Below are 24,845 nucleotides of genomic sequence, written 5' to 3' on the forward strand. Positions count from 1 at the left end.
GTCTGGTTTACCGAAAGCATAGGGAGGCTTGGAGCTAGAAATTGTATGCACATTCTTTGTTAAATGCCACCCCAAGCCTCTTCCCACAAGCTCCCAGGGTTTCCTACTATCCTGCCACCCCCAATTATGGAAACGTCAGCTCACAGATAGCTGGGGTGTGATGTATGTGTGCCGAGTGACAAGGACGCCTAGAACAGAGCTCCATCTTGGGGGGGCCCTAACTGAGCTGGGTGAGGGGAAGACATAGACACGGCTGCAGAAATGCCAGTACACATCAGAGGCATGAATAAAATACTCTTCTTAATGGGCAGGACTTCCCTCCATCACAACACTGGCCCTCTCAACCCCAGCCCAGGTTTTCAGCACTTGACCTGAAAGAGACAAAAATGCTGCTTCTAGGCTGGACTGATAAGCTGTCTGCTTTCAAGTTGTCATGGTGAAAGACTCAAGAATCCAGGGCCATTTCCAGATGTGTGGCATGTGGGGGACTTTTGAGGTTTTTACCCTGAGATCAGTGGAGGCAGGGAGATGAAGGAGAATCGTAACAAACAAGTTTACATCATCTATGCCATTGTTCCATGGAGCAAGCAGATGAATCATAATTATATATGTAATTAGGCCATTATGAACTCATGACCACTCATGCCTTGGTGTATAAATTGGCCCATATAGGAAAATCTTGCAGTATACAGGGAAAACCTTGAAATGTACATACTCTTTGGTCCAGTTATTTCACTCCTAGGAATTCATCCTGAGGCAAAAATTGGACCAATACAAATATATATATTCATTGTACAGTCCATTATAGTAGTGAAAACTTGCAAATGACCCCTAAATCCAGCCAGTGAGACTGGCTGAGTAAATTAGACTTCAACTCTACACTGGAATATGTGCAGCTATTTCTTTTCTTTTTTTTACTAGCATGACATCCTTTCTGAGTCATAAAAATGATAAGCTAATTCTATTATGAAAAGTAGAATAAAATGATATCAGAAAACTAACCTCACATTCATAGGACTGCTGCTTCTTTTTCTCCATCCCCATGTTTTCGCCCTCAAAGCAGCTTATTTGTTCTGTTTCCTGGACACCACGTTGGCATCAAGTTCCCAAATCTTCCCTAGGACTCCAAGCCCCACTAGAAGTGAATGCTCTGCTTTCTGAACTTCTGTCTAATGTTGTGTTTTATTGTCTGCCTGGTATGAAGGCAAGCTATGCCTATGATATCCATATTACATCCCTTCCTGAACTTGGCCAGATCCATGTCTGATTCGCCTTTGATCCCAGGGAGTGAAAATCTGTTGCTTAGTATAGCTACCTTCATTGATTATCTTAGCTAAATTTTCTGGATAACTTGCTACAGCTTCTACATCAATACTCGCTGCTTCACCTTGCACTTTTATTATTATTTTTTATTATTCTATAGTGGAGTATAGTTGATTAACAATGTTGTGTTAGTTTGGGGTATACAGCAGAGTGGTTCAGTTATTCATATATATGTATCTATTCTTTTTCAAATTCTTCTCCCAATTATGTTATTATGTAACCTTGAGCAGAGTTCTGTGCTTTGCAGTGGGTCCTTGTTGGTTATCCATTCTAAATATAGCAGTGTGTACCTGTCCATCCCAAACTCCCAATCTATCCCTCCCTTTCCCCTGGCCATAAGTTCATTCTTTAAGTCTATGAGTCTGTTTCTATTTTGTAAATAAGTTAATTTGTATGATTTTTTTTTTGATTCCACATATAAGCAATATCATATGATATTTCTCTGTCTCTGTCTGACTTACTTCATTTGCAGTTCATTCATTCAGCAAATGCAATTCATGATTACCATAAGCTGACCCTATGCTAGGATTGGTGGTCACTCACTCGCTCAGTTGTGCTGACTCTTTGCCACCCCATGGACTGTAGCCCACCAGGCTCCTCTGTTCTTGGGATTTTTCAGGCAAGAATACTGGAGTGGGTTGCCATTTCCTTCTCCAGGGGATCTTCCTGACCCAAGGATTGAACCTGCGTCTCCTGCATTGGCAGGTTGATTCTTTACCAACTTCACCACCTTGGGAGCTGATGATAGAAAGCTAAATGATTCATGATACCTGCCTCCACATCCTGAGAAGACAGGTGTTATAAGAATGCATTTACAAATGCTGGGTGGTCATGTATTGAGTTGGACCTTGCACTTTTATCTTATAGAGAAGGCTTTCTTTCCTTAAACTTCATGAACCAACCTTTGCTAGCTTCAAGCTTTTCTTCTGTGGCTTGCTCACCTCTCTAGCCTCATAAAACTGAAGAGAGTTCGGCGCTTGCTCTGGATTGCATGCGTGTGCCGTGCTCAGTCATGTCTGACTCCTTACAACCACGTGGACTGAAGCCCACCAGGATCCTCTGTCCAAGGGAATTTTTCCAGGAAAGAATACTGGAATGGGTTGCCATTTCCTTCTCCAGGGGATCTTCCTGACCCAGGGATCGGACTCCTGTGGCTGGCAGATTCTCTAACAGCTGCACCCCCTGGGAGTCCCTTGCTTGGAGATTAGGCTTTGTCTTTAGGGAATGTTATAGTCGGTTTGCTCGTCTATCCAGAGCACCAAATATCAGCAATAAGGCCTTTTCGCTATTTTGTCATTCTTATCATGCTTAATTTCCTTCAAGAACTTTCTCTTTACATTCACACCTCAGCTGTTTGGTGCAAGAGCCTAGCTTCCTGGCTTTTGATATGCCTCCTTCACTAAGCTTAGTCATTTCCAGTTTTTGATTTAAAGTGAGAGACATTCAGCTCTTCCTTCCACTTGAACACTTAGAGGCCATTGTAGGACTGCTGACTGGCCTGATTTCAGTATTGGTGTGTCTTAAGGGACAGGGAGGCCCAAAGAGAGGCTACAAGATGGGAGAATGGCTGGAAAGTGGAGCAGACCGAACACACACAACATATATGTGGGCACGGTTTGGGGTGCACCAAACAGCTACAGTGGTGACATCAAAGATCACTGATCACAGATTATCACAACAGACACAATAATGAAAATGTTTGAAATATTGTGAGAATTACCAAAACGCAATGCAGAAATATAAAGTGAATAAATGCTGTTGGAAAAAGTGGCCCCAGTAGACTTGTTGGACAAAGGATTGCCACAAACCTTTAATTAAAAAAAAACAACACTATCTGTGAGGTGCATAAAAGTGATCAAATGAGATGTGACTGTAGTAGCACTTAAAAATGTCACCCTGCCCATCCTGAGAAAGGCAACACTATAGCAATGGCAAAATGAGCAGTGGACGCTAGGGGTTTAGGGAAGGGGTAGAGGGGTGAAGGGGTGGAGCACAGCGGATTTTTAGAGCGGTAAAAGTATTGTGCATTACTCTGTGACCATGGATACAAGATAGCATGCCTTTGTCAAAACACACAGAATTTTCAAAGGCAAAGAGTGAACCTTAATGAATGCAATTAAAAAAATCATTTGGGAGACTAGGGCTCCCAGGAAAGGATGGAGACTGGGATGAAAAATATAACTGTATTAGGAATGTATGAAACAAGCACACTGAAGTGGGTGGGAGGAAAAAAACGCTGACCTAAGGAACTTTGGGGATGATCAGAGTCTGTAAGATTAAGGACAAGAGGCACCGCACATGAGCACGCCACGGAGCTGCAGTTGATAAAGTTGTTTTCCATGGGGTACGGGTGAGCAATTCTACCACTTCTGTGCATGTCTCCTGGAACTGAAGCATTATGTGAATGGATGGAGCACAGTGGGAGCCAAGCTTGTCACTGTTAGAAGAGGGGTTTATAGACAAGCAGGAGTAGGAGGCTAGGGGATGGCATGTAGTAATGGATTGGAGCTGGAGACATCAGTATGAATTCTTAATACAGAGACAGATGGTTCCATATAGAAATATGTTTACATGTATGTATATACGTAGGTTAGTATACTCACATACATTTTCTTGCTCTGCCAGCTGAGAGGGCAGATAATCAATGACCCCTGAGTACCACCTGGATCTAGGTTTATAACATCATTCTTCAATAAAAAGAACCAGGGATGATTGGAGAGATAACTGACTCGGTGTCTGAGGCAGTAAATATCCAAAGTGAGTCTGGAGCATCTTATGCTGCCTAATTGTAAGGATGTGCTCCAAACCAAAATTGATAGTTCATCAAAGGAGCACAGGGGCCAACTGGAAAGAGCCAATGCTGGAACAATTTGAGTAAGAAAAAGAAGTAATGGATTAGAACTCAAAGTATAAAATAAATAGCTATGAGTCCATACTGACATAAATAAATGATTGAATGACTTAATAGATGAGAGGTAAGAGACAAATGCCCAGAAGAATTCCAAATAATTCATACAAATAGGGCTGCGCATGTAATTCCTTCCAAAGTATGCAGTCTAGAAAGGGGGAAAAACATAACTTGATGGTGGAAAAATCCAACAAACGCTGCCTCAGCCAGGGGGTCAAGGCCAGCATTGACTTTCATATGTCATGTTAATGGTATGCATTCTTTTTCTAAAAAAAAAAAAAATTTTATTTGGCTGTGTCGGGCCTTAGTTGCGGCATGTGGGATCTTTCCTTGCAGCCTACAGACTCTCTAGTTGTGGTCTGAGGACTCAGTTGCTCCACGACATGTGAAATCTTAGTTCCTCAACCAGGGATTGAACCTGTGTCCCCTGAATTGCAGTAGATTCTTAACCACTGGATCACCAGGGAAGTCCCAAAGCTATGTACTCTTGATATGATAAGATCAAAATTGCATTTTATCTCTCTGGTCCTCCTCCCCAAAACGCCTATCCCCAGCCAATTCATGGAAAAAATATCATTTTAGAGAAACATTCTATAAAACACCTGACCCAATATTCCTCAAAACTGTCAAAGTCATCAAAAAGGAAGAAAGTGTAAAGGAGACATAATGGCTAAATGTCATGTGCTGTCTTGGATAGGATTCTGAAACCTCTCAAGAAAGGACATGAGGGGAAAACTAAAGAAATTTAAATAAAATACAGACTCTAGTTAATGATTATGTACTGATACCAGTTCATCAGAAACCGATGAACTTATCAGTTATAAGAAATATGCCATATTAAGGTAAGATGGCCTTAAAAGTGATAATTCTTTGTATTCTCTTCTCAGTCTCTTGATCTAAAAACTGTTCTACAAAGTAAAGTATATCTTGTTTTAAAATTGCCAGTTAGGTACAGGTGAAAAATGATATCTTGGTTTTTCTTTGACTTTCTTTATTTACTAATGCCTTCTCTTTTATGTGGTGGCTACTTTATTTCTTCTGTGGATTGCTGACTGTCATGTGCCACTAAGGCCCTATGGTTTGTTACACAGCATAATTGCAGATGTAGCTAACTGATACAAAATCACTGAATTACCACCGTCTTATGAAGTATTATTGGTCTGCTTTCCATTATCCACATACCCATTTTACATAGGAAGAAATAGAGACTGAGAGGGGCTAATTAACTTTCTCAAATTCACTGGGTTTGTTTTGCTGGGTGTGCAAGCTGAGGGTGTTGGGAGAAACGAGGTGCAGAGAGACAAGCTTGACCGAGAAAGCTGGCCAAGAGGGAGAAGGGAGAGGTGTGGCCGCTGCCAAAGGAGACGGAAATCTGGGGAAGACAGAGATGCTTGAAGGGGATTTTTAGGAAGCTTCACTCAGTAAGTGTCACACCTCGATTTTGAACCAGCGTCTGTCTGATTCACTCTACTGTGAAGTAGTGCCAAGTGTAACGATGACGGGGTGGAGAGGGAATCCTGGCAGCTAGCTAGGTGTCCGGTAGCAGGCGGCCTTTGAATTCTGGGCTTCAAGGTATTGATGACCACACTTCGAAGAGGGGCACCGTGCACCAAACTGGAAACGATATGGGAAGTCCCTGAGTGGCCGCTGTGAGAAATGGCTCCTATGGACACCAAATTTCCTGTTTCAAGCTGAGGCTACAGAAGAGGTCACTCCAGACTCTGCTGAGAACAGCACAATGGGCTCCCTGGAATCGAGCCTGGAAGGAATTCAATTGTCAGGGGCTAGCAGGCAGCACAGCCCCGGGTCATGCATTATCATAATTTAATGGTGAGGCTCTGAAAACTGAAGCCAGGAAGGAGAATCTCTTCTCCTCAGACACTTAAAACAGCATCCAAGCTGTGGGGGCGCACACTCACCAGTACCGGCCTTCTCAGCATTAGACCTGAAGGACCTGGGGCTGAAGTCCCAAGGCTCTGGACTCAAGGAACAGAATATAACCTCTGCCTTGGCTGCTTGTCCTGTGCAACCATGAGCAAATCAATTCACCACTCTGGTTCTTGGTAGGTTCATTTCAAAACAGAAATCATCATCCTTGCCCTACTGACCGCACAGAAATTCCCAGTGGATAATTAATACTGATGGCTGACAATTACTGCACGCTCCACAGACCAGCATTTTGCCTGAATCATCTCATTTAAAATTCAGCAGGGACTTCCCCGGTAGTCCAGAGGTTAACACTCTGCCTTTCAAGGCAGGGGGCATGGGTTTGATCACTGGTCAGGGAACTAAGGTCCCGCATGCTGTGCAGTGCAGCCAAAAATAAATAAGTAAATAATTCTAAAAATAAATAAATATATAAATAAAATTCAGCAATCTTGGTGGGTATGTGCTCATACTGAGCTCATTTCAGTAGAAAAACAGATCTAGAGGGATGAAGTGGCTTGTCTGGGGTTACCCAGCTTGCAAAGATTAAGTTGGAATTTAGAACCCATCTTGTTCACCAAAGAGTCACTAACCATGTTCCAACATGATGCTTGATGGAAATAACGTGTGAGGAACTTCAGGCTCCAGGGGAAGAAATGGGGAACAGGTTGGAGAAGCCAGGGAAGGGTGGGCATAGCTACTAGCTGGCTTTGGTGTTTATTGCTGGGTGTGCAAGCTGAGGGGTTTGAAGAAGCAAGGTGCAGACATGAAAGAGCTAGACCGGAGAATGCTGGCAGGGAGAAGGGAGAGGATTGGCAGCTGCCAAAAGAAATGGAAATCTGGGGAAGACTTGCTTGAAGGGGATTTTTTAGGATGTTCCATTCCCAGATACACTTTGTAATCTCCTTCCTCTGACCCCCACGAAACAAACCTTTAGTAAAATCCCTGCTTTCAGTCGGTGCCTCCAGATGTGGGCTTCCCTCGTGGCTCAGATAGTAAAGAATCTGACAGTAATTCAGGAGACCCGGGTTCAATCCCTGGGTCTGGAAGATCCCCTGGAGAAGGGAACGGTAACCCACCCTAGTATTCTTGCCTGGGAAATTTCATGGACAGAGGAGCCTGGCAGGTTACAGCTCATGGGGTCGAAAAGAATCGGACACAACTGAGCGACTAAGCACTACTACTCCTGCCAGACATGGATCCAGCTTTGCCTTGGGAACCGGCAGCCTGAGACTGGTCACAGCTTGGAGGCTCACTGAGAGGGGACAGACCTCCATTCTTCTGCCCTAGGCTTGTTGGCAAGAGGCTGCCTTGGGACAAGGCTGTCCCAGGGAGTCCACAGGCTGCGGCTTCCAGGAGCGCTGGCTCTGGGTCCACCAAAAACAACAGCTTTTCCAGGGCGTTTTTAATAGTTGTCTGAAGTGTAGGATTCCAGATGGATCCTAGCAGAGGCTGTCTTCTTGAATATATGCAGCTGAGTTAAACCAAGGCAAAATCATCCTTTTCTTTCTTCCCTTTCTTTTTCACCCTCTTTTATTCTTCCTTTTTTTTTTTCTCTTTCACTCCCCATTTTCCATCCTTGTTCATCCAGCCCTCCTTCCATCTTTCAGTATTGATCTTTCAGCCTCTGTGTGCAGGATACTATGCTTTGTCTAGCATACAGGGGTGAGGTGGCATGGACATCCTTTCTTCTCTTTTACAGTTATTATGTCCCCGCCATGGGGCTAGGAGATGGTGATTGATAGATAGATGGATGGGTGGATATTGACCTGTAGTTACGGACATCATAGTCCCTGCTCTTCAAGTGTCCAATCCAGTAGAGAGGTAGCCATTCAAGCCAGTCACCAGCACACTCTCTCTCCAGATTCAGCTCTCCTGGGCAACCAGGTGCTTGTGAGATTTCTCTTATCTTCTCATTTGGTAAAACGTGGTCCTTACCTTCCATTCCCGATGTTATTTTGTAAGCATTTTTCCCATGTTGCTATGCAATCTTCATCCTTATTACTTTAATGGCTGCATAATCTGCCACTAAGTAACCAAATTTGCATAACTGGTCCCCTATCATTGGATATCAGGTAGTTTCTAATTTTTCTCATCTTTATAGGTAAAAGTATGAACTTTGGGGGCTTCTCAGGTGGCTCAGCGGTAAAGAATCTGCCTGCCTATGCAGGAGACACGAGTTTAATCCCCGGGTCAGGAAGATCCCCTGGAGGAGGAGATAGCAATCTCCTGGAAAATCTCATGGACAGAGGAGCCTGGAAGGCTACAGCCCGTGGGGTCGCAAAAGATTTGGACATGACTTAGTGACTAAACAACAAATATTAGCTACTATCATCACTGTTAATAGTTTCTCATTCCTTTGTTTTCTGGACCATTGTCTGGGCAAGGGTATCCTTCTATCTACTTATCCCAAAGTCTGTGATGGCTGAGAGGTCGATGAATGGTGTTAAATGTAACTGGTATATTCATGTTTCTGTTGGGTCAACATTTGCTCGTCACCTAGTCTGGGCCAGGAATTGTGTGGAAATCCAGAGGCAAAGACAAGTTTCCTGCCCTGAGTTCATACCCTGAGCTCTGAGTGACTGAGCATGTGTATGCATGCACACACACACACACACATACACACACATACACACACAACTTTTAGGGCCAGCTCTCTCTAGGCGCTTATGGACCCAATTGAAATGGGGGCATGGAAGGCATGGGGTAGGGTTTGTTCTGGAGCATCCATCTGCTCTTCTCCTGAATCCAGTGCACCTGTCAGGATACAGCAGATGCTCCCTAAGGATGCCTTCGCTGCCCCTGTTTGAGTGTCCACCGCCTGACACTCAATGGACACCACCACTGTCCACTGCCTCACAACTCTCCATTAAAGCATCCTCTCTTCCACCTGACTTTGACCTTCTAGTGACCTTTTCATCCCTATGTCCCCAGTGCCTGGCACTGGGAAGCCCTTCAGAAACGGAAAGGAAGGAAGCAAAGAAAGAATGAAGTGGGAGAAAGGTTTTCTCTCCTATTCTGGCCACCCCTTATTAATACTGCCTGGGTTTGCCATGGGGCGTAAGTGACTGAGCATGTTGACACTGTGTAATTTATTAGCCTGAACTATACAAATTATATCTTCCCCCCAGGACTCACCCATGACAAGAAGCAGCTTTTCATGAGTTTATCCTGGGGACCCAAATAAATAAGCGGTGAAACAAAAACCTCATGAATTTTTGAAAGAGCTTATTGGAACCAGGGGGAAAACCTGGTGCTCTGGGTACAGAAGTATCCAATAGATCAGCCTTCTTTTCTCTTTACCCTTTTAAATCCTTTTTTAATCCTCTTGCTTGCCAGTGTCAATCTGGGCTTTCCCCCCCTGCATTTCCCTCCACTTCGGATCATCAGAAGAACAATACCCACCCGTGAGCCTTCCATCTGCCTCTCCCACCACTCTAGGGGGCTTGGGGTGCCCAGACCCTGGTGAAGGCTGGACTCTAGGGCCCCAGAGGTGCCACATCCCATCCTCCGCCTGCATCTGTTTGGAGGGGATTACAGGTGTGGGGTTGCCACGCTGAGACCCTGAGTGTCCTCTTTAAAAAAAAGCTTCTTGGCTATAAACAACACCTAAGCTTATCATTCCCCAAATGTCGGCCTTGCTGAAAGTTAAGCGGTTTACAAGGTCTTGCTGAGAAAGTCCATGTACTGGAAGCTAATAGAAGGTCAGCATTTTCCATTTCAATTTTTCCCTTCCTGCTGCCCAGGGTTTAGGTAATACTCCCTTTGGCATTTTGAAGACATTCTTACAAATTCTGGCAAGGTAGCTGAGCAAGCACTTGATGGGATGAGTCCTCCCCAAAGCCTGTGAAATGAGGGTTGTTACGATTTCCATTTTATAAATGAGGAAACTGAGGCTTGAACAGAGAGGGGATTTGTTGCCCAGTCACACACAGCAGATGATGAGTCTTGGTTCAGGACTCATGTCTATCTGCATCCAAAACCCAGGCTTCGCTGCATTATGACTTCTTTCTCCACTTGTGGAGTCAAGAATGTTCCCGCCATTGTCCCCAGATCTTCCTTTGCAGTGAGAGACCTAAAATTCCTTATACAGCCTGAGATCCAAGCTGAAGAACTGTATTGGCATAAACCCACTTACCTTCATTCGCATATTGTCTACGGCTGCTTTCACATTACAAAAGCATGGCTGAGTAGTGCAGCAGGTATCACATGGCCCACGCGGGCTATACTAGTTACTTTCTGGCCCTTAGAGAAAAAGTTTTCTGACCCCTGGTGTCTGGAGTAATCATCATCTATTTTCCCAGAATCTAGGGTGAGAGCAACAGTCCTCTAACTAGATTGACTTTCTTGAGTGCTGGGCAAGACCCAGGCACTCTACTGGCTGCTTCCTATGGACGATCTCCTGGAATCCTCCAACAGTACTCTTGGGCAGGTGCTCAGAGACGTGAGCAACTTCCCACAGTCACAGGGCTACAAAGTAGGGGGTCTAAGGCTCAACCCTGGAGCTGACTGGTGAGCTCTTTATAAACTGAAAAGTGCTTTATTATTTATAAGTAATAAACAATACTAAAGGCATAATCTCCAAATAGGTGGGAATCATCTCAGCACCTGGCACCATGCTGCATGCTGAGCTAGGAAGTGGTAGAAAAGGAGCAAGTCTTTGTCCATGGGAAACCCATGGGCTTGTGAGACAGACCTCTATCTAGATCAGCCATCAAGATAGGCTGCCATAGAAGGCAAAGAATTGGAGAAGGGAGTAGGGGAAGGGGCCACAGAGAAGGTGACCTTTGAGTTGAGTCCTTTAATGATGAACAGAAATTTGATGAATAAATGCTCCCCAGGGCAGCAGGAACAACTTAAGCAAAGGCTTGGATTAAAACAGTTGTCATGGGCCTGAGTCTAGGATGAGTGAAGTGTTGACGGGAGAGGAGGGTGCCCACAGATACAATAGGGTTTGTTTGAAATCAGAGGAGAGTTTGGGTTATGACACTTAGGGTTTTTAAAATGTATTTCCTTCCTTTATCTAGAAAGATTCTCAGGTTTTTCATGCCATCCCATTTCCATCTGATAGGCAGTAGGTGCTCAGTAAATGTTTCCGTGAACTAAGTGCTGACCCCAGTGCTAGGGAGCAAGCCTGCTCTTGGCTGCCCTGCAGGATGCTCACGTGGCAGCATGACCTGTCCGGGTGATGATGTTACATCCACCTGGAATGGCTCCAGATCTTCCAAAGAGTTTTGAGTTTGGGGTCAGCTCCAGTGGGTCTCTGAAGAGAGCCTTTCCAGAAAAAGGTTCCCATTTCCCACCTGTGCTCAGATGACAGAACAGTGGTCTTGTGCCCTGAAAGAACTACACTTGCCTGGTTGCTCATTCACTTAGGAGGGCAGAGAAGATGGGGAGAGTCTTGCCTTTGGGCCCATTCAAATGCCAGCTCTGCAGCTTTCTGGTTATGTGACCTTGGCCAAGTTCCTTAAATTCTCAGGGCCTCAGTATTCTCATCCATAAAATGGGGGTGATGATTCCTGATGTTATGATGGCAAGTAAACTGTCATATAGTAAATGCCCAGTGTCTATTACTGGCAACTATTCTTATTATTAATAATAGTCATATTTCTATATGAATCATCTTTTGCTGTAATAATGATGCAATAACACCAACATGCTGTGCGATTTATGAAAGTATTTATTTTTTTATTCTTACAGTTCCATAGATCAGACGAGGATGGCTCTTGGCTTTAAGCCTGCACCCTTTGTCTTTCATTTTGGGACCTAGTGGCCAGCCAGGGAGCAGAAATTTTGAGAGGAGAGTGTGAAAACATAAGCACCACTTAAGTCTTGAGCTCAGAACTGGCCATAGTTACTTCAACGTATCCCATTGGCCAAAGCACATCACCTGGTCCAACCCATTAGGAAAGGCAGTAGGAAGGGGTACGAAGATACACTCCACCCACCATGAGGTATAGTGAGGGTGGAAAAGGGACAAAGAGTTATGAGCAAACTGTACCACTCCCACAATTGCCAAAACTCATAGCAGGACTGTGGGCCGTATGAGCCCATAATCCACCTAGTATTGCCTTCTGTGTTTCTCAAGGTTGAGCCAGGTCTTCCAAATTCCCAGCCTCACCGATGAAGAAACTAAGGTTTAAGCTCTTCCTGTAGTTGTCTTTGGTCAAAGAAGGTCCTAGGAAGGTCACTGAATGCCTTTTTCCAGTGGGGTTCTGATAGGTAGCCTCCAGCATATTCCCTGAGGAAGCCTGACTTACTACTGGAACACATAGGCACTGTGTATCCAACATGAGGGAAAGCAACAAAACAGCCCCCATGTTACACGGTGACCACTGAAATTCCAATGATCAGTGGCCAACGCTGCCCATTTGATTTCCTCTGGCTGAAATTTTTGGTTGTTCTACTGCCAAAACCAGGTTGGCCATTTATTCTGGACACCAGTGTCTATTATTAATCATGTTCATAAACAAGGCTTCCAAAATGCCATCTCCGTGCCGGGAAGAATTATTTTAAAACAATAGGAGCAACAACAAAAAAAATCACGTCAATATGGTGTCCTATGGTGTCCACCCTAACTCAGGGGAGCCTGGTGATGAGTTGATGAATATTCCTGGATGAAGAAAACTTGTGCTTGGCCCAGATCAACTCATTGCTTCAGTAGTGTCTTCCAGAGAGAGTTCAAATTATTTCCTAATCCAGTCCCGGTTGCACCATCTTTTGTGACTTCATTTATTTGGACATTAAGATCAACAAGAGATAATCCAGTTGGGCAATGGGGAAAGCAGAGAGAGGAAAGAAATGCCTCATTCTTTTATTCTCTCACTCACTCTTACACTCACACACCAGTTGCTGAGTGTCTGCCATGTCCAGAGGGCTGGGGACATTAGCGTTGAAAGAAGCAGAAGATCCTCATTGTACAACAGGTCCTCACTTAATGTATCTTTCTGAGGTCAGCAGTTGGTTTCCCATCGGCCACTGCCCTACAGATAATGGGTTTAAGCAAATCTCTGCAATACTATCGTTGCTAACTGCTCTGGGATTAGCATGGGACCCAGTTCTGCCCAGTGAAAAATGAGAAAGTCTGTTTGTGACTCTTGGAAAGCTTCCCCCACTTACTAAGAAGGAGCTAGCAGAAGGGATGGAACGCTCTTCTCTGTCACCTGTAATCTGTGCAGACGTGACAATGACAGTTTCACGGCCATCGCTGTGCTCCAAAAGACAGAAGATGACGGCAACTCTGACGATGGCAGATGAGAGGAACTGCATCCTCGCTGACATCGTGAACCCCGAAGGCCACTCTACCCTTGGAGTTTCTATTCTGAAGGATAAGATCTTTCCTCAGTCTTTTCGCCACTGTAGGTGGAGGTTTCTGTTATCTGCATCCCAAAGCTTCCTAGTCAGTGTAGCATTATTACTAAAGCACCTTGATTTAGCTACTGTAGCACCTTGATTAGTCCCTGGTAGCTTAGACGGTAAAGCGTCTGCCTGCAATGCGGGAGACCTGGGTTCGATCCCTGGGTTTGATCCCTGGGTTGGGAAGATCCCCTGGAGAAGGAAATGGCAACCCACTCCAGTACTCCTACCTGGGAAATCCCATGGACAAAGGATCCTGGTGGGCTACAGTCCATGGGGTCACAAAGAGTCAGACACGACTGAGCGACTTCACTTCCACTTTGATTTAGCTATCAAGGAGCAAGCACAGAGAAGTGGGCTGACTTGTCTAGGGTCACACAGCTAGGAAATATCTGAATTAGATTGTGAACCTAAGGCTCTCTGTCCCCAACCTCCTCTCCCCAAAGGTGACTTATAGCTGACCTCTGAGAATGAGCGGTCAGCAGACAGATGTTGAATATCCACCATGTGCAGTGGTGGGTGCTGAGAGGGTAGGGAGCTGATACCCAAAGAAACAGAAGCTGGTAAAGATCCTGCCAGAAGAGCACAATGTGATGGGAAGAGGGGGAAAACCATCCATGCTGGTGGCAGGCTAAACCCGCCCCACTCCCGTCCCCCACACTCTCCATAGCCATCAGCTGCTGGGACAGTCTGGCATGGTAGAAAGCACTCCTGTTTTTAATTCAGAGAGGCCTGGGCTTAAATCTTGTCCCTGCCTCGTCCTCACTACATGACATGGTGTATGTCCTGTCTCAGTTACTTTGTGTTGGCTGTTGAGGAGTGGCCATGATGTATGCATATTGCTGACACTTAGGAGATACTCAGAGAGTAATAACTGTGAAGAAGATGATGATGGCAGGATTGTTAAGAACTTTTGAGAGTCACATAGCTGAAAGAGCCCTGTTCTGATGGCAAGAAGACCCAGGTCCTAGTCCCAGCTCTGCCAGGATGAGCTGTGTGACCTCAAGCAATCCCTGCCCTCTATGGACCATTCAAATGCCCCATCTATACAATGGTGGGGTTGGGCTGGGACCAGCTGTTTCCAGACTCTGCTCTGTGGAGCTCTAGAGGTTCACTGACTCTGAAATGAGAAAATGACAGAACCAGGGACTGGAACCCTCGCCCCCAGCTCCAAGCACGGCAGCTCTTTCACTGTTTCTTTCATGGGATTGGGGTTTTCTGTAAAATGTTCTTGGAAGAGATATTTCTGCTCCTTCAATTAAAAAAAAAAAAAAAAAAGATGGCTTGAAAGCCTCTAGATTAGATCACTAAGTTCCTTCCATTTATTCATTGGTTGGTGGCATAAGCTTTGGGGCTCAAATACTCAGACTTAAATGATGACTCTGACATTAACGATCTTGCTTAAACCAGGGAAGCAGATCACTTCCTGGACCAGTTTCTAGTCATCCACCAGATTCGTGAGAGTTCCCTTTCCCCTCATCTCTGCCAGCAGGAGGTGTTATAACTCTTTTAGATTTTTGCCAGTTCAGGGAAATAGTCAGTGTGTGTGTGTGTGTGTGTGTGTGTGTGTGTGTGTGTGTGTGTGTGTGTGTGTGTGTGTGTGTGTGTGTGTGTGTGTGTGTGTGTGTGTGTGTGTGTGTGTGTGTGTGTGTGTGTGTGTGTGTGTGTGTGTGTGTGTGTGTGTGTGTGTGTGTGTGTGTGTGTGTGTGTGTGTGTGTGTGTGTGTGTGTGTGTGTGTGTGTGTGTGTGTGTGTATTCAGTCTCTCAGTCTGTCTGTCTGACTCTTTGGGACCCCATGGACTGCAGCCCACCAGGCTCCTCTGTCCATGGGGTTTCCCAGGCAAGAATATTGCAGTGAGTTCCATCTCCTACTCCAGGGGATCTTCCCAACCCAGGGATCAAACCAGAGTCTCCTGCATTGCCAGGTGGATTCTTTACCACCGTGCCATCTGTGAAGCCTCTGCCCAGGTATGGACCAAGTAACCATTCCCTGGGTTCTGGAACTTCCTAGCAGTGTGTCTTTGGGTGAGTGACCGCCTCTCAGAGCCTCAGTCAGCTCATCTGTAACATGGGACTCATACCATCCACGTGGCAGGGCTGTTAAGAGGAACAAGGAATTTGCACACATGAGATACCTGTTCTAGTTTGAATTCACCGTAGGTCTTCCGCAAACATAGCCTCACTTCCTGGTGAGATGAGGAGATCAGGGACTCACTGGGCTGTTTGGGAGGATGCCAGAGAGTCCCTGCAGAGAGCAACAGCCACACCAGGTGTCTTGATGAATTAATTATGGAAAATTAGGGCAAGTCAGGTTTCCGCCTCCAGGAATCGCATATTAAGGTCTGGACAGGAGTGTGGGATTTTAATCATTCTCCAGGGGCCAGAGACAAGAAAGACTTTTCCTGCTGGGACAGATGAGAAGTAGGGGAGCCAATCACATTATGCAAATACAGCTGAGGAAGAGGCGGCGGACACCTTGAGAGAGGGCCAAGGCCCTTCCCGGATGTATGGGTGCTGGGGGCTCTTCCCCAGGCACAACCTGAGGGATTATTCGTAACTCCTGACTTCAGAGCTGTGCATCACAGACGGATGCCAAAACGACTGCATCTCTCTGCCCTTCCCTCTATCCGCTCTCTTCCCAATGTGACTTTCCAGCCACTCCCTGAAAGCCCTTGAATCTGGGCTGGCCCTGTCTCTCGTTTCAGCCTAGAGAATATAGTGGAAGTGACTGTGATGGTTTTCAACTTGGGGGTCAAGAGGACTGGACCACTTCTGTTCTCTGTGTTGGAATCTTGCTCAGGCACCGTGAGCACGGAAATTCCACTGGTGAGAGATAGATAACAAACGGAATGTACAAATCCATGATAAAGCCAGGAATGAAGATGAAAAGTGTCATGGGAGGCACTGTGATTTCTAACAAGGCAGGGAAGGAAGGTCTCTTGGAGGAGGCAGCATCTGAACAAAGACCTGAAAAAGATGAGCGTGAGTGTCAAGGGAATGTGTGGGGGAAGGTCGTCCAGAAGGAATAAGAATTATTAATCCATTTTATGGGTGAAGAAAGGAACTCGGAGAGATTGAATTGCTTGCCTGTTAGATGACAATTAGGCCTTCCCAAGTGACTCAATGGTAAAGAATCCTCCTTCCAATGCAGGAGATGTGGATTCAGTCCCTGGCTTGGGAAGATCCTCTGGAGGAGGAAGTGGAACCCACTCCAGTAATCTTGCCTGGAGAATCCCATGGACAGAGGAGCCTGGCAGACTACAGTCCATGGGGTCGCAAAGAGTCCGACAGGACTGAGCGGCTGAGCGCACGCACAGCAGAGCTGGAACTTTGACCAATTTTTTTGACTCAGACAAACTGACCTCGGCGCTGGTGCCCTGAACTACTTCGCAGATGGCCTCGTGTGCCCTCAAGAGATACCCTGACTCAGCCATCCGTCTGGACGTCTGCACACGGACCCCGGGGCCTCCATCCTGGGCCCCGAGCTGTATTGTCATCTGGATTTCAGCTGATGACAGTAGGAAGCCACTTTGGTCCCTAATGGATTCAGCACTCTCCAAATGCTCTGTTGTATTAGCCGTGGAAACAGACTTCGTCTCGTCCAGGGAGTCATCACTTGATGAAACGAGCAGGCACTCAACCTCCCTAAGCCAAAAGTGATTTAAAAATATTGCAAGAGCCAGCCTTGGATGAGGCTTATACAAACCTTCTCTCTGATTTGGCTGGGGGGTAAGGGGGTGGTTGTGGCCCTCCCCAAGGACCTTGAGTTCCCACTGCTAGCAGCTGGTGGAGAACAAGCTCCCCGAGCTTGAGTGGTCATCGTCCATCACCCTTGAGCCTCCTTGGAAGCCAGGTTAACTTGGAGAAAATGGATGGCATCCAGATGCTGTCTCCTGCCTCCCAGCAGAAGACAGGGCTCCAGACCCTTTTTTGGAGATGCTTGTATGTTCTGGAAGATTCCCTTCCTGTTTCTCATCTTCTTTCTCTCCCAGCCAGACCTGTTCATCACCAAGCATCTGTGGAGTGGAAAAGTCTTAGCCTCACATGAGCGTTGTGCAGCACAGAAGCCCCGAATCACGAGACACTTGCATCTAAGGAGCATTTGAAATGTGGCAAGTCCACTTTGAGATGGTAGACATTAACCTATCTAGAAGTAGAAATTAACACAACATTGCAAATCAACTATACGTCAATAAAATAGAAATTTTTAAAAAAGCGTCTGTAGACATTACCAAATGTTTCCTGGGGGCAAAATCAGTCTGACTCGGAAAACCCTCAGGAAGTGAGACCTCCAGGTTTACACTGAGAAGCTGTGCCCTGCGTGGAGATAATGACTGTGTGTGACTATGAGCAGGGTGCTATTAGCACCCGTCCTGGAGGGCCCGAGGGTGTGTCCTCCCTGCCTCAAGGATGCAGTCCTAGTGGAAAACAGCTCCGATCTCCAGAAGGGTACCCTGGAGGTACCACATGGGTGCTACCCCCCCAAAGCAACAAGAGAATGTGCTCTGGATTCACCCAAACCAGGATTCAGACGCCAGCTCGTGGGCTCACTGTCTTCTGCCTCTCCCACCATAGAGGTTTAATCTGAGCAAAGGGAGAGCTCAGAAGAGGCTGCAGCCTGCAGGGAAGGGTTGGAGGGGAGAGCCTGGTTATTCTTAGCAGTGAGTCTGGGGAGGAGGAAGTTTCTTTGAGCTGCCAGGGCTCCACAGCACCTTCCAGAGGGAGCCGCTCAACCACAGTCCTTCCTGGCCTGCCAAGTTTGGTCGGAAATTCCTTCCACCCCAGGCGGTAGGGAATGTGGGGAATGCAGGGTGGGCCTACCCAGGGCCTTCAGAACCCCTCAGCTGAAGTTTCTCATCTCTGCTGTCAGAGCAGTGGGCTGGCGTAATGGGGGCTGTTCAGACAGCCAGGCCTGGCAAGCAGGACCCCTGCGTCTGGGTGCCTGGCCCCGACTGTAGTTTTCCTTTGCCTGCCCGAATGCTTTGATTCACACAGGGCCCAGCCTAAGGAGGGCGAGAGGAGCTGAAAGGTGGTGTCCTCCAAGTCAAGGCAGGAGACAGACAGGACACTACTGCAGCCTTGCTGAAGCTCTGGCTTTCAAAAGTTCAGGAAGGGCTAAACGCAACTGGGAAGCTTGGCATTTTGATCCAAGTTGTCGCCATATGCCATTGAACAAAGGCCCTTTTCTAGGATAACAGAGAGAGTAAGAACCCAGGCCCTGGACTTGGAGTCTTGGGTTCAAATCCTGACTCGGTCACTAACAAGCTGTGTGGCACTGGACAGATTATTTAACGTTTCTGTGCCTCAGTTTCCTCAGCTGAGTTTTTCTCATCAGTAGCCTGTAGAGGGTTGCTCTGAGGGTTAAATGAGTAGACACAGTTCTTAGAACAGAACTTAGCATATAGAAAGTGCTCAATAAATAGTGACCCATGGGCCTGACATACAGAAGGTACCCCATACATGAAGAGTAACCATCATGGATATGGGCTGATTTTCCTTCTGACAGGGACAAGAGTAAAGGTCCAAAGTACGTGATTAAATAGTTAATACCACTAGGCTTCTCTTGTAGCTCAGTTCGTAAAGAATCTGCCTGCAATGCAGGAGACCCAGGTTCAATTCCTGGGTTGGGAAGATCCCCTGGAGAAGGAAATGGCACCCCACCCCAGTATTCTTGCCTGGAGAATCCCATGGACAGAGGAACCTGGAGGGCTACAGTCCATGGGGTTGCAAGAGTCGGACACGACTTAGCGACTAAACTGACATCAGCACCACCATTAGGGGCAGTAAGTAGACAAAGCATGGGAGACCTCATAAGTTAAGAATCACTCAAGAAAGCAGGTTTGTTGTTATTCACTTGCTCGGTCGTGTCCACCTTTCTGCGACCCCATGGACTGCAGCACGCCAGGCTTCCTTGTACTTCAGTATCTCCCTGAGATAGTGCTCAAACTCATGTGCATTGAGTCGATGATGCCATCCAACCATCTCATCCTCTGTCACCCCCTTCTCCTCCTACCCTCAATTTTTCCCAGCATCAGGGTCTTTTCCAATGAGCCGGCTCTTTGCATCTGGTGGCCCTGCCAGGGGCCTTCAGAGCCCCTCAAGCCAAAGTATTGGAGCTTCAGCATCAGCATCTTGGGTGACCCCTGTAAGTTAAGGCTCATTCAAGAAAGCAGGTTTTCTTAACCACAGAACCAAGCAGGCTTGCTTAGCAACAAACTACGGAATAGAAGCCCCCAAACAATAAAACAATGGTGGCAGGAGACCCACATCCTGCCCAGGGAACTCGGTAAGTTAGGACATGCTCTCTACACACATAAAAAAATAGTAATTTGTGGACCTAGCTAGACCACACAGAGACAAGAAAACTGCCCGGCTCAACGTGGAGGAAGAACTGATGGTGGGAGCATGACACCTACTCAAGAAAGATGAAAGAAGTTCGCCCCTCCCCGCTTTTCCTTTGATTATAACACCCTAGCCCAGTAAGTTCTCAGGGCGTAGCACTCCCTCACCCGCAGGCATGCTTACAAGCCTCACAAGCACCCTATTCTGATACATCACTTCCTATCTACCACCGTGTGTCTCTGTATTTGTTCTGCCCTAAGACATGAAGGACTAGAGCTCTTCAGAAGCCCTCCCCCACCTTCCGGAACCGTCACCTAAAGATTTCACTGCCACTCGTCCTGTCTGTTTCAGAGCGTGTGTCAGAACGCCGGATGTGAAGAAAGACCCATCTGGCCTAGAATCTCTGATGATTCACTCCTTATCGCATGTGTGCTCAGCTCCTTTAGTCGTGTCCGACTCTGCGACCCCATGGACTGCAGCCCACCAGGCTCCTCTGTCCATGGGATTCTTTCTCCAAGCAAGAATACGGGAGTGGATTGCCATGCCCTCCTCCAGAGGATCTTCCTGACCCAGGGATCAAACTTGCCTTTCTTATGTCTCCTGCATTGGAAGGTGGGTTCTTTACCACTAGTGCCACCCGGGAGGCCCTCACTCCTTCTTAGCCACTAGCAAATGACTCAAGTTCCTTATCTGTAAAATGGGAATAACCGTAGTAGTCACTTCATAGAACTCTGAAAGTGTTAGTCGCTCAGTCGTGTGCGACTCTTTGTGACCCCATGGACTGTAGCCCACCAGGCTCCTCTGTCCATGGAATTCTCCAGGCAAGAATACTGGAGTGGATTGCCATGCCCTTCTCCAGGGGATCTTCCAGACCCAAGATGGAACCCGGGTCTCCTGGATTGGCAGGCGGATTCTTTATCATCTGGGCTACCAGGGAAGCCCCAGAGCGTTAAATGAGTAACTGGATCACTCATTGAATAATGCAGTGCCAAGTACACCATTAGCACACAATGCTTATTTATTGTATTATTTGTTATTAATTTTTGCTAGAATTATTCATTAGTCATCAAACCATTCTGCTTCAGGTGTCAGCTCTCAAAGAGGAATCAAATGCACTATTATCCTCAGGAGGTTAATTCTAAGTCTCTGTGCATCCTCTCAGGGAAGGGGGAATTGTTTCCAGAAGGAAGAGGAAAGGAGAAGGATGAGGCAGATAAAACAATGTCCACTCTGACTTCTAAGTCTTTGGGTACAGTTGTGGGCAGGGTGGCAGGTAAGTTGGTACTTAAAATGGGTGTGTTAAGGATGCCAGAAGCAGGGCACACATGGTTTTCTTTCTGGCAGGGTGGCAGATTGAAGCAACCACACATGTTAGTAAGCATGCATGCTCAGTCGTGTCCGACTCTTGGCGATCCCATGGACTGTAGCCAGTCAGGCTCCTCTGTCCATGGAATTTTCCAGGCAAGAATACTGGAGTGGATTGCCATTTCCTCCTCTCGAGCATCTTAGTAAGAGGCAGAGGCTATTTCCTCTTCTGTGAATCTGGGCCATGGTGAGTCGCTCGACCAATAGAATGTGGCAGACGTGATGTCCCGGGCCACCCGGGGCCTAGGTTGGATGGAGCCTTGCTGAAGTAGTAACCAGAACAGCAGCAGCTCCCAGGAGGGCTGTGGACCACTTTTTATGAGACTATCCTGGAAGATAGGTGCACTCTGATTAAACAAGCTTGGCCCAGTAGACCTGACTTCTCACCTCATATCAAACGGAGTTCCCCACCATGCGTGTTAGCATTGGAAGGCCCTGCGAAGTCCCGCGTTAAAGAATCCTTTCATCTCCAATGGACCCAGAGTCACCTTGTGACATCTTCTAACATCTCCTAACATTTTCGCTTGTAACTTAACACTTTAGGGAATGCTAGCCTAGACCGGTGGATTTAAGATCTTCAGGGCAGATTTACAGCTTGGAGAAAAGGCCCCTTGTTTCTCCCCGACACCCTACACACTCCTAGTCTTTTTAAAACCTCTGTCCATCTATGAGTGGGTGGGGCCAAGCTTGGCAATCCAGCTTCTGCAGCTGGTTCAGCTCGACAGAATTCAGTGGTGACATTACAGAGAGGGAGTCATGCTACAGGCATCTTCAGATTACCTAGACTCTCAGGAGACACCAGCTGGGGGTGAGGCCCAGAAATTGGGGAAAATGCAATGCATAGTAACAGTCGTTAAAAAAAAAAATGGAGAAAACAATTTGGAGATTATTGAGTGCCTGAACCCCAAAGCTATAAACAGGATGTCTGAAACCATTTCAAGCATAAAGGTCACAATCTGCAATTTAAATGGACAGCTTGTTGCCTTTTTTCTTGGTTATGGTTGGGTGCCACCAATTAGTTGAAGTATGTGTGTGTGCGTGTGTGTGTAGGCGCGCATGTGTGTGCATGTGTAAAGGCTTTTCAAAGAGTGCATTGGGAATCAGGCTGGGTGAGTTGACAGCCCCTAAGCCGTGAGCCCACACAGGGGTGGGCAAATCCTTTGCTGCGTGAGAACACGCAGAACTCATGCTTACACAGTGAGGGCTTTCTTACTCATGCTGGAAAAATAAAAGCATAACACAGCCTACACCCTGGATCACTCCAGCTCTCTGCAGGGGTTTTTACCCTGAAGAATTAAATCATTGTAAAATCGTCTCTGGGGTGGTATTGCCGCCAAGGTCCAACTCAGCCTGATGGTGGTTATTAACTCGCACCCTATTTATCGACGCAGCAAGGGTGTTGAGGGGGGGAGTCTGTTCAGCTGAAGGTTGGCGCCAGTCCTTCAAGCCTTCGCTCTGTGGACAGACACCGATAGAGATTGTTTTGTGGCTTGGGAAGAGGTCAGTGAGCTGATAGCCGGGAGAACCTACATGTCCTTTTCTAGGTTGGGACCCTTTCTGCCGTTCATGGGAGGGGGCTGTGACAGAGTTGGACGGAGGGGGGCTGAATTAGAAGGATCTGTCAGGACAGGGTCTCAAACTATCATGTGCATATGAATCACTTGGACATTTTTGACGCTTAGGTAAACTGCTAGGAATATCACTGCCTCGGCACCCACTCTGCGTGGCCAAGTAAGCTACAGGGGCACTGAACTCACGTTAGCTCCTTCAGTGCATGTCCCAGACAACAATCTATAGGGTCACGAGTCAATGTAAGTTTCTGATATGACTCCTCCAAAGGCCCTCGTGATGAATATTTTCCCCTGCCTCTCAGGATCATTGAGGTTCACCCAAACCTCACTCTTTCTGGTTTGAACTGACAAATCTGGCTTTAGTCTGGGAACCCTATCTGTGGTCCTTAATAGAGTCATGTGCCCCTTGCACTCTGCCTTGACCTCCCTTCATCGCCCCTTGAGTGGCTGCCTATGATCTCCAGGACCTATAAGTAACAAATGCCTCTATTTTCCTAGTGGTCCTTTCTTCTTTTTTTTCTAAACTGTGTCTCAACATCCAACCCCCCAGGGTTCTACGCACAACAAATGTTAATTTAACAAGGTCTTATTGAAATGCAGATTATGACTTAGTAGGTCTTGGATAGAACTTGAGATTCTGCATTTCCAAGGAGCCGCCAGTGAGGCTGATGCTGTTAGTTTTGGGAATAACACTTGTACCAGTAAGGCTCTGGACCAGCACTGTGTGATAGAATGTTCTGGGCCAATGGCGATGTTTTCTGTCTGTGCTACCCAGTATGGTAGCCAACAGCCACCTGTGGCTACTGAGTATTTGAAATATGGCAAGTGGGACTCAAAAATTCAATATTATATTTTACTTAATTTTAATTATTCTATATTTAGATAGTCACAGGTGACTAGTACAGTGAGCTCTGTATCAGCAGGGACCGTATTTTTATTTCACTTTCGTGTCCTCATCACTTAGGGGAATGTCTGGTCCACACTAGGTCCTTAATATGCTTATTGGCTACATTATTACATACATGGAGAAGGCATTTTACATACATGCATACAATGTATGCATTCATATATGCACTCATGCATACATGGCATGGAGAAGGCCATGTTTGTTACAACGTTCTAGTTGTTAAGTGACAAAAACTCACCTTGAACTTGAACCTACCTAAGACTTTATTGGCTCTTATGACATAATGACTGATTTGAGGGAGGATTAGACCCAGGAGCTAATTTGACATCATGTTTTTCTCTAGCCTTTTGTCTGCATGCTAGTTCACTCCTTCAAGCTAGTCATCCTCACTGGGCTCAAACCAATTTCACAGGTGGCTCTGGACCTCTAAAGCTAGAGCCTCTGACCACATGAAATAAAGTTATTTCCCATCAATATCAATTAGAAACTAACAGGAAAGTTTTCTGATTGGCTGAGCTTGGGTCACATGTCAATTTCTGGGCCAATCACTGTGGCCAGGGCAGTGGGATTCTAAGACTGGCCCAGCTAGACTCAAAGATGCCCCTCCACATCCAGGAATGGTTTCTTCTAGAAACATAAGGTTGGAGTGGGGAGAAGCAGTTCTTACAAAGATAGGGAATGCTCTTATGGGCAAAGTGTTAGTGTTAATCACCTAGTTGTGTCCGACTCTTTGCGACCCCATGGACTGTAGCCTGCCAGGTTCCTCTGTGCATGGAATTCTCCGGGCAAGAAGAATACTATTCCTTCTCCAGGGGATCTTCCTGACCCAGAGATGGAACCCAGGTCTCCCTCATTGCAGGCAGATTCTTTACTTTCTGAGCCACTGGGGGAAGCCCCAGTACCTACTCTTTGTGACCCCATGGACTATAACCCAGCAGGCTCCTCTGTCCATGAATTCTCGGGGCAAGAATACTTATGGGCAAACAGAACAGTAAATGCGGGGAGAGGGGGTGGAGGAAGGGTTTGTACCTTCTGTAAATGGTTGTTGAAAGGTATTTCTTTGAACTAGACAGAGGCAATGGAATTGCTTCCTCTGACTCTGGCAAAAGGCATAATGAGAATAATAAGATTCTGTTAGTCAAACTGG

At 46.4% G+C, this 24,845-nt stretch overlaps 1 protein-coding gene across 3 annotated transcripts in view; it reads left to right on the forward strand.

The window, feature by feature from the left end:
* Positions 1–24,845, forward strand: part of WSCD2 (WSC domain containing 2) — a 180,715-nt gene that overhangs the window by 32,452 nt on the left and 123,418 nt on the right. The window contains exon 3 of one of the 3 annotated variants that reach the window (XM_081542966.1): positions 20,207–20,467. The exons of the other annotated variants lie outside the window; for them this stretch is intronic. The gene's annotated coding sequence lies outside the window, so the exon portion shown is untranslated. The remainder of the gene's footprint in view (positions 1–20,206; positions 20,468–24,845) is intronic. 3 annotated transcript variants of the gene reach the window in all.

Source organism: Giraffa tippelskirchi, chromosome 11, assembly GCF_054371585.1.
Source record: "Giraffa tippelskirchi isolate mGirTip1 chromosome 11, T2T-mGirTip1v1.2.pri, whole genome shotgun sequence".
NCBI lineage: Eukaryota > Metazoa > Chordata > Mammalia > Artiodactyla > Giraffidae > Giraffa > Giraffa tippelskirchi.